This window comes from Micropterus dolomieu, linkage group LG07 (assembly GCF_021292245.1).
Source record: "Micropterus dolomieu isolate WLL.071019.BEF.003 ecotype Adirondacks linkage group LG07, ASM2129224v1, whole genome shotgun sequence".
In the NCBI taxonomy this organism is placed as follows: Eukaryota; Metazoa; Chordata; class Actinopteri; order Centrarchiformes; family Centrarchidae; genus Micropterus; species Micropterus dolomieu.
The window spans coordinates 4,026,501-4,037,151 of record NC_060156.1 but is presented as its reverse complement, the minus strand read 5'-3'; the positions used below and the strand labels follow the sequence as shown (position 1 = coordinate 4,037,151).

At 42.3% G+C, this 10,651-nt stretch overlaps 1 protein-coding gene and 1 long non-coding RNA gene across 4 annotated transcripts in view; one reads left to right on the top strand and one right to left on the bottom strand.

Annotated features, from left to right (window-relative positions):
• Positions 1-3,857, bottom strand: part of slc39a10 (solute carrier family 39 member 10) — a 27,581-nt gene extending 23,724 nt beyond the window's left edge. Inside the window, exon 1 of one of the 2 annotated variants that reach the window (XM_046053803.1) lies at positions 3,809-3,857. The gene's annotated coding sequence lies outside the window, so the exon portion shown is untranslated. Of the gene's footprint in view, positions 1-3,586; positions 3,740-3,808 lie in introns of those variants that run through there. The other variant, XM_046053804.1, reaches the window with a different exon arrangement.
• Positions 2,807-10,651, top strand: part of LOC123973626 — a 69,834-nt gene continuing 61,989 nt past the window's right edge. The window contains exons 1-4 of one of the 2 annotated variants that reach the window (XR_006825653.1): positions 2,807-2,941; positions 4,040-4,103; positions 4,300-4,359; positions 8,808-9,220. This is a non-coding gene — a long non-coding RNA (uncharacterized LOC123973626). Of the gene's footprint in view, positions 2,942-4,039; positions 4,104-4,299; positions 4,360-8,807; positions 9,221-10,651 lie in introns of those variants that run through there. The other variant, XR_006825654.1, reaches the window with a different exon arrangement.

Sequence of the window (10,651 nt, the reverse complement as noted above, 5' to 3'; positions counted from 1 at the left end):
GGGGGGGGGGGGGGGGGGGGGGGGGGGGGTACACTGTGCAGATGTCAAAAAATAACACCTTGGCAAAACAAAGAGTCATGCTTACCTCTGATCAGACACCAAAAAAAAAGAAAAGCCAAAAAGGACGGGAGTTCACGCCACACCAATTCAAACAGTTCACATCAGCACTAAAATAAGTAACAGGATCAGTGTTTTGAGGCTTTTGAGTCGAGTGACTTAACTAATTTGTACAGGGAGGACGGGAGGCCCAGGGAGGGAATGTGTGCGTATTTGAGCAGTCAGGGAGCTGAGTCTAGGATCAACCACCTGACCAGCTACTCATGGTGTACTTAGGTGTGTGTGTGTGTGTGTGTGTGGTTGTTAGTGTACTATTGGTAGGACATGATGCCCATTTAAGTATTTTGCCTTGATGTAAAGTCAGCCATTTGAAATGAGTAAAATATAACACCGTGTTCATTAAAACAGTAGAATGTCCTCGGAAAAAAGCCTCCTCACCAACTTCTCACAAATATTTTAAGCTCAACCACTTAATGACAGCAGTGAGCTGGACTAACCCACACCTTGTCCTGCAGGCTTAGCCTGACATATAGAACAGAGGTATGTGCTCTGTCTAGATTATGGTTTTAAAGGCGTTGCTGGGAACAATATATTTGTACTCTAAACTGATGCTTAATATAGCAGTAATAATACAGTGCCCAAGCTAACAGCGGTTATCCAACAACAAATGTTAATAGTGCTCCTAAATTAAGTCCTACAGAAACAAGACTGAGGATATAATGGATGTGTTGGTTAATGGATTTTAGCTAGCACTACTCAAAATGCCCTGTCCGCATTAAAGACATCTAAACAGCAGGAGTGTGGGAATGGCGTTACATGTGCAGCAGATTGTGGACATTATGAACACTAAACAAACAGACCAGTCAGGCGTATGTTTACAAAATTCTTATTAGAAACCTGCAGCTGGCCGCAGCGGTGACTTTCACCGAGGGTTTGTACTGCAAGGTATCAAGGTAGGGTTACATTTAAAAAAAGCAAACAAGTCTAACAACCTCCCATGCTTATAAAGGTCTTTGGTTTTTAAGGGAAGATGAAGTGAATCTCTAATCGAACTGTCAACAACAGATTTACTTAAAGGGCTGGACGGTAACACAAGCAGACAAAGGCCATTTTAGCTAATTATATTGTAGGACAATCTGGCATATTGATAAACATAGAGGCTTTAAATAATATTTAGCCCTATACAAAAACATCTCACAAAGCCATTTAAGGGTAATTCATGGTTTGTTTAATCATATTAGTGTTTGGGAGCCTGTGGCTTAGCATAATGCCCTTATGCTGTAGCTTTGTCCTCAGTGGACCTGAAACAGAAAATTCAAGGACTACATACTATTTTAACAAGAAATTCCATGCCAGGAAATGATGACGACGACAATGCAATCCTGTGTTCACTGTGTTTAGTTACATATACAAGCCTGGGCTTTATGTCCACATACAGTAAGCCCCCTCTAGAGGTTTAGCAAGCAAACAGGAGACCAAAACACAATTTCTGCAACAGCGTTCCAGACAGTGTGCGCATTTGAAATGACAGACAGAGTTGGGCGCGCTGTAATACACAGAACAGCTAAACTCGCGAGGTCACACCTGTCAAAGGTTTGCTGAGCATCCATTCGCTTTTCCAGCACTGCCCTGCATCTCAGTCATGCAACTGTACTGAGTGGGATGTAAATCTTAAGAACTTGGGAAGCTGTTTACTACATTACAAAAGCATTTTAAAATCCTAATTACACAACGGAAGTCTCTACACAATAAGCTTATGCTATACTTTCAAGTAAAGCTGCAATGATTGATTGGTTAGTTGTCAACTATTAAAATCAATAGCCAACTATTTTGCTCATCGATTTGACAAACGTTTAAAGAAAAGAAAGTAAAGATTCTCTGACTCCAGCTTCTTAAATGTGAATATTTTAAGTTACCATTCTTGACAGTAATATATATATATATATATATATTTAGGTTTTATGGACCAAACATCCATCCATCCATCATCAACCGCTTATACTGCGCTGGAGCCAATCCCAGCTGACATCAGGCGAAAGGCGGGGTCCACCCTGGACAGGTCGCCAGTCCATCGCAGGGCCACACATAGACAAACAACCACTCACACATAATGTGGATGTGACACATTATATATTCACACCTAAGGACAATTTTAGAGACCAATTAACCTAGCCTGTCTTTGGATGGTGGGAGGACCCAAGCGGACAACATGCAAACTCCACACAGAAAGGCCGGGGCAACCGGGGTTTGTGCTGTGAGGTGACAGTGCTAACCACTGCACCACCGCGCCGCCCTGGACCATACAATCAATTGATTAATCAAGAAATAATCATATATATATATATATATATATATATATATATGATTATTTCTTGATATACACACACACACACACACTATTTCCATTATAATTTCATATAGCCTAATTTACCACTAGTATAGGCCTAATATTATTTCATATTTATATTTCGCTCGATGTCAGCTGGGATTGGCTCCAGCCCCCCGCAACCCTGTACACAGGATGAGCGGTTGAAGACGGATGGATGGATAAGGGTCAATCAATTAAATTAGCTCAGACTGTACATTTTGACTGAGCTTCGTCGGCAGTTTTCCGTCCAAATTTCCGACAGTTAACAAAATTGAAACTTAATCTGTATCTGGAGTGTGAGGAGGTGACATGTGTGGCTGATTTAATGAATCACGCACAGTGTAAACTTCCATACAATCTGCTTATAATTTCTCAGGTTCATGAAAATCATTAAGGACAACAGGAGGGAAGGAGTCGTGTTTAAGATTCCTTGGAAACAAACACACATAAAACCAATGACTGATCACATCCTTCACAAATGTCAACCCACAGCAGTTAAGACGTTTTAATATTGAGGTGTAGGTTGAATGGACTGGTTTATGGGACTGTGTAGGATTACAAGATACATTTTTGGCTGATGGTACTTTTCCTGTAGGACTGCTAGGATTTCATGTGTTTATGTTAGAGGTGCCAAATACTGAAAAACAAACTTATTTTTCATACTCAGGGCTCTCATATTAGCACGCTAGTGTTTAGTGTTTATTACCTCTAAGCAAAAATTGACTCATGAGGACTCTAAAACTAAATTCCTCAACGTTTATACATCCTGTTACAACATATGCTCGTCACATTTGCATATGACAAAAGGCAGTCACGACACATGACCTGCCGGCCCACTAAAATGCAATTTAATGTCAATTTCAAAAGCAACTCCGCCACACAAATTCGCCTGGCTTTCAGATTAACCCGGTGAAGCCACGCTGCTCCTGAAACCGCCCATCAGTTATCAGTCTGGTGAACCGAGAGGGGGGCTTGAACACCGCACGTGGTGACCGTAACGCAACACTGAGCACGCTCGCCCCCGTCATTGAAACGTGCCCGCAAAAATGGCAAATCATCCACATGTAACTTAGTCGCCAATGTCCAAAGCGAGCCTGTCAGAGCTACCCGAGATTTAAGATCAAAGCCCGTTTGTCCTGGTGCAGTCAAGCTAACGCTAACCTGGAAACGACGGCAAATAATCCGCCAGCTAACGTTAGCTAGCAGACGACTCCCAGGAAATTAGCTTACACAGCAAACAAAGAGCAACAATAACATTTGCTGTCTGAGCTTCCGTAACAAACGTTCGCCATAGCGGTTAATAACATCCACGCGTTGTGGCAAACACCGCCCGGGTCCATGTTGTGGGAGTGGATGAAAACAAATGGGTTTTTATATAGTTACCTCACTCGAGTGCCGTGTGCATCTCCTCTCCGCTCGGTACCAAAAAAAAAAAAAAGTCCTGGTCTGGTTTACGTCAACGCGCGACAGGCCAGTCATTCACCAACGCCTCTTGCGAACTTTCTGTAGAACACCGACGGGGGCGGCACGTAGAGTCTGCGCCGCGGGCCAACAGTCTGCGCTATCTGCGCAGCTCGCTCAAGAAAGCACTGACGTTTTTTTTTTCTCCGCCAGATTGTGTCTGAGCTGTCATATGACTAACTGAGGAAAAGGAGGTTCAGACCAGCGCAGTCACAAGGTGAACAAAGCCGTCATCAAAGAAATATTAATTTCCTCTCTGTAGAAATCACTGCAGCTCATCATTTGAGTACAGTAAGATTATGTCATAACCCCAGATCTGACACTGAACTTTGCCTTGTTTAAGTTTCTACAAGTAGAAAAAGATCATTATTTTTAAACAATTGTTTACCCTTTTTTTTTTTTAACCACTTTAGTGTGGTCTCATCTTCATTTACCACATGTAGATGTCTCAAACCAGCACACCAAAAATTCAGGTAAGTAATTCAGCTCATCTACTTAAGTAAAAGTAGCAACACCACAGTGTACAAATGCTTTTATAAAATAATAATAACAATAATAATAATAATAATGTACTTGAAGTACCCAAAGTAAAAGTATCATTATGCAGAATGTATTCTCGGTGCCCATTTGATAATAATGTATATTAATTATTATATTAGTATTATAATCCTGGATTATATTTTCTGATGCATTAATGTGCGCATCACTTTAATGTTACAGCTGGTATTTGGGGCTAATTAAAAATTTTTTGTGGTTTCCCCGCTGATATCAATAAAGTCTTATTAAGTCAACCTATAATAATACATCATCATCATTATATTTTGTATTATTAATCTCAGTCTGCAAAGTAACTCATAAGTGTAGTGGAGTAGAGGTATAGTAGCAGAAAATGAAAATTTTACAGTACCTGAGTAAACGTACTTAGTTATGTTCCACCACTGCAAATAGGGGCACGTCAAGGCTAGTTTTAGGTCTTCACAAAGTGTATTGAAACTACTGGTAGCCTAAATCCGAACCAGATAGAACGTAAAAAAAGAGAATAAGGACTGGAATCCCTCAGATAGGGAAAGGAGAAGAGAGCTAAAAACGCAAGTTGAAACCAGCTGAATCTGACTTTTTTGGTGTGAGGGTTCTTCTTTCACTTAGACCAAAGGTTTGAAGTAACACACACTCTTAAATTAGTTCAACATTGATGCTCTCACATGAATTAGTAAATAACAAAAACTAACACTGAACAAAATTAGAAACGCAACACTTTTGTTTTTGCCCCATTAATCATGAGCTGAACTCAAAGATCTAAGACTTTCTCTATGAACACAAAAGGCCTATTTCTCTCAAATATTGTTCACAAATCTGTCAGTATCTGTGTAAGTGAGCGCTTCTCCTTTGCCGAGATAACCCACCCACCTCACAGGTGTGGCATATCAAGATGCTGATCAGACAGCATGGGTATTGCACAGGTGTGTCTTAGGCTGGCCACAATAAAAGTGCATTTCCATCACACAGCACAACGCCACAGATGTCACAAGTTTTGAGGGAGCGTGCAATTGGCATCCTGACGGCAGGAATGTCCACCAGAGCTGTTCATTTCTCTACCATAAGCCGTCTCCAAAGGCGTTTCAGAGAATTTGGCAGTACATCCAACCGGCCTCACAACCGCAGACCGCGTGTAACCACACCAGCCCAGGACCTCCACATCCAGCATCTTCACTTCCAAGATAGTCTGAGACCAGCCACCCGGACAGCTGCTGCAAAAATCAGTTTGCATAACCAAAGAATTTCTGCACAAACTGTCAGGAATGTCTCAGGGAAGCTCAGCTGCATGCTCGTCTTCCTCATCGGGGTCTCGACCTGACCGCAACTTCGCGCAGCCATTGAAGAGGAGTGGACCAACTCTCCACAGGCCACAATCAACAACCTGATCAACTCTATATGAAGGAGATGTGTTGCACTGCGTGAACTGCACATTTTGGAGTGGCCTTTTATTGTGGACAGCCTGGGGTTTTTTATTGTGGCCAGCCTAAGGCACAACTGTGCAATACCCATGCTGTCTGATCAGCATTAGACAAAGGTTTCTTAGCGGGGTAGGGTTGTGCTGTGTGAATTAGGACTCAGGACCTCAGTATTTTCATAAGCTTTGCTATACAGTCATGAACCTGGGAAAGTTAACGCTCCATGACTACAGGAAATTTAAATGAGAGCGAGAGAGAGAAAAAACATATCCAAGAATGAAAACATGCATCAATGCAAACTTGCATAACCCCTAAAATCCACTGAATCCGGCTACGGTTGTTGGAGCTAAACGCGTTCATTCTAGTCAGTTCTTGTGAGTCCACCAGAAGCAGCTCTCCGCTCCGCAGCACAGAGCAGATCGTACCGGGCAGGAAGTCAGACACAGAACAGCAAAGAGAATCTGGTCAAAATTTTCTGTGGAGAGACACCCAATTGTAAAACAACAATAAACACAGTTAAAACAGACACAAAAAGAAATCAATACTTAATCATAGTGGAAGCACAAAAAGCAAACACTGATTACTTGTCATCAAAATCAGTCAGGCAAAACGCTCTGAAATGCTCCTTGTGGTATATGCAGCCTGAAGTTGACAGAACCAAACGGGGTCACATAGAGCTGGGAAGAAGATAGTAGAAGCACAAAGCAGCCAAGTGTTGTAAGAATACCACATTGGCGGGTAAATATATTCTGCATATGATTTATATTTGACGGTAATTTGCAGCCAGCGTTCTTGTTGGTTGCATGTCGCACTGAAATTGGTCCCCCATATGCCAAGGTATCTAAAATCGTGTAACACACAGATTAGAGGCGTTCATTGGTTGTTGTTCATGTTCTTTTCATGTTACTTGTGTTTGATTGGTGTAGGTTTGTAAGGGTTGGGTGTTAGGGGACAGGAGGGGAGAGTGAGAGTGTAGCCGCTTTCATACACAGATCAATGCAAAAAGAATATCCGCATATGTCGCATTCGCTAATTCATACAGAACAAAAGTTTGCAGCTTTATCACGTCTAAAAAAGGACTTTACGGTCCAGCTTTACAGGAGCAAGCGGCGTTCCGCGGCATGTCGTTTGTGGCCTTTCACAAACAGATCGTTCCGTCTTTCTGTCTCTTGTCTGTCACTAAGTTTTCTAGAGGTGGATATAATCTGCTCCATACCTTTCAGAAAGTGCAGCGAGCCGACAGATTGGCGCAATACCCCCGTAAAATACGGCAGCGTGAAAGCTGCTAGTGTGAGGAGCTAATTACAAAAGTTGTACTAGGAGGGTTTTTAGCTTTTAGCTGGCTAGTTGGCGGTCCAGTCAGTGTCTGACACACTGTCAGGTCTTCTAATGGTCCTGCTGTCCTCCCCAGAGATTGATCCAAAGGCTGTATAAAAAATGTTGATCCCACAAAACCTGTGATGCCGTGGCGTCAGAACCAGGAGGCCAGAAAAGATTGATAGTACAAAGTGAGCAGTCTGATGAGGAGGTTTAAGTTGAATGATAAAGGTTTAAGTTGAATGATAAAGCACAACAAGAGTGAGCAGTGATGAGATTCGAGTTGAATGTAAGTTTATAAAACAATTTACTGTTATGTCTTAAGTACATTTAATAGAAATAACATAATTTCGCTCTGGCCTCTTCTTTAGGTTTGTATTTGACATAATACCTTGTCATCTCAATTAAAAGTACAGAATTAAATGTTTATGTGACACAAAAGGCAGTTTATTATTTTGGCCGGTAAAAGATATGTTTGGCCGGTGGATTTTTTCATCCACCAGCCACCTGGGCTTGCGTCGATCAGGAGATAGAGCGGGTTGTCTGTTAATCAGAAGACCGGCTCAGTCCCCTGCATGTCAGATCCTGAACCCCGAATCGGTGGCTGTTCCACCAGTGTGTATGAATGTGTGTGAATGTTAGTTTCTGTTTGAGCACTTGGGCTCAGTGTATGGATGTGTGTGAATGGTGAATGAGATGTAGTGTAAAAAGCACTCTGAGTGGTCGCAAAGACTAGAAAGGCGCTATACAAATGCAGAGCATTTACACCTTGGCCGATGAGCCAAAAAGTTAATTTCCACCCTTGGTAACCACCCCTTGCAGCTGCAGAGCTCTGTACTGTAGTTTCAAAGTTTATTAATTTTGAAACATACAAGCCCTGCCTATGCAAGCCGCTCCGCTCTGTGCTGTTCTCTAGTATTTATTAATTCTAAACCTGTTGTGTTTCCAAATTACACCAAATGCACCACTGCACTCCCTTGGGTCCGCAGCAAGACACCCGCCACATGTTAAGTCGATTTCATAAACGGTTCTTGACATAACAGAAGTACAAACAGACACACAGATATTCCTGCCTTTATTAGCGAGATGTCAATTTGGATTTGTAGCCAGCTCTTATTAACATAACTGTAAAAAAAAAAAACAACACCTTCTCATACACAAACCACAGAATAGGTTATTTGGATGTTAGAGAGTACCAGCGGCAGACGATGACCTCCGTCGTAGAAACAATAATAAACATGTGGTTACCGTGAAACAGTTTGGTTAGGTTAAGGCACCAAAACTACTAAGTTGACTTTTGGTTTTACACAGGACACAAACATCGCTCTCCTGGGTTTAAATGCACAGATGAACTGCAGACGTATTTTGGGGGAGGACATCAAATTGGAATTAATAGTATATTTGTGTAATGAACACTAAGTGCCTCAGGTGTTCACCATCTCTGCGCTGATTTTACCTTTGACCCCTGTGCTTAGCCTCAGATGTATTTACCCTGGACTTTTTATACAGTTTTTCCAAGCAATCAATCAATTCATATGCAGTGCTCCAAGCAATCCATCAGGTGATATGCTCTGAGATTTCATGTCTTACCATATTATGTGGTATGGTAGAGAAAAGGCTATGAACCACTGACCTTCACTGTCTGTGTGTAGGTGGACGTGCGTGCGCAGGTGAGTGTGAAGCACTTGGACGCTCTGAGAGGACGCATGGCTAATTTGTGTCGGCCTCGCGCCAGCTGGGTCCACTTCCCAGCTCCGCCTCACGCCAGGTTTCCCCTTTCATGTCGGCTGTCTCTCCCGATCACAGAGAGATTAATATCAAGTGATTGGCAGTCATGTTCTCACTTAGCACTCCAGTCATGGTGCCCCAGGGTCTCTGCCGGTCGTAAAGCAATGGTGAAAGTGCCATTGTGGCTTTCGCTGTCATTTAGCCAGTACCCAGCCTCAGCAGACAGAGGATGAAAAGTGCCAACGGCTGCATTGAATTATGAGCCCAACTCAGCCGCGGCCATATACACAACCCAGCACAGGGAGCCATTTCCTGCTGAAATGCCTCTTGCTGCAGATTACTGAGGTAATATTTCCTGCACTGCAACTAGAGTGGTTATGGTCCGCAGGCAATCCACCTGACACAGCTTTTGCCTACGGAGCGACGACAGGTATGAAAGACGAGGCATTGGCTCGTGGTGGAAATTGCCCTTTTTATCACACAGTGCTTAAAAAAGGTGAGGTGATTTTTAATGAGGACAACAAGTAGAACTTTTCACACCAGCCGAAGGCCAGAAGACCTTAAACAACTATCATGTGCATAATTACAGATATGAGAGAAATAGTTAATTCGAGTCATATACCCTATTATAAACCTACATTAACAGAGTCAAATTAAGGTCGTCCATCTTGAACGCATCCACTTGATGGAAATAGGCATTGGGGATATGCAGTCTGAATCCTGTGCGTGTCTGTGTGTGTGTGTGTGTGTGTGTGTATCTGGCAGACATTTTGCTGATACAGAGCAATATTGGCACCGAAGCAGACCCGCTGGTGCTCTGTCCTGGAGGGCAGCCAAAGACAGAAAGAAAAAGACAGAGAGAGGGGGAAGAGACAGCAAGTGACAAGTTTTAAATATCAGCCCATTAGCCACCTGTAAACCCATCTAATGAGTGCTCATGGATTTTTCATTCCCTTTAATTGGGTAGAGGTTGGAGAAAGGCACTTGCTTGTTTCCCCTCAGGTTTGTTGTACTTGCCAAAGCTTTAACGCACACACACACACACTACTCCAATAGCCGACCAACACCCACCCTCTCTAACTCACACATTCTGGATCGATGTAAGCAGAGGGAGAGTGCCCAACAAGCTCCATTTGGCTTGCAGTCGGTCGGTATAAATATCGATTGACGAAGTAGATTGACAACTTGACAATATTAACGCTCACCGTGCTCGGACATGTGTGCTGTGAATTAGGGCCGTCTTTTTCTTTTTTGTAATCACTTGCTTAAAAAGTGAGAAAAAAGTCTAATTTTACACACACTCATAAATGGGAACCCAAATGTGTTTTTGATTACTTTATGAAGCCTGATCAAAAGTGCTGTTAAAGGTCACTGATCAATGCAGATCAGTAATTCAGAATTTCATATCCCAACTTACTTGCTATGTGTAATTAACACTGTGAGCACCAATTTGAGGTGGTGCCTCTCAAATCTCTATTCAGATTGTATTTTCTAAGTGACACGTCTGTTTTCACCTGCTGTTATAATGTGTCGAGACAGACGTAAATGACTTCTGAATATTTTGCTTTAAAGAAATAAACATTTTGCTGCTGTTATTCCTTATGACAAACCTCATTCATGCAAACGAATAAAATTAAAAAGAATTAAGACTGTTTGATGCAATGCTAGGTGCAGTCATCCCCCTGACTTCCATGTGCCCTTTAGAGATCAATTGATTCAACACCTCCTGATGTCCAGAGGTGTCAGACCACCATTGCTGCAGTAATTT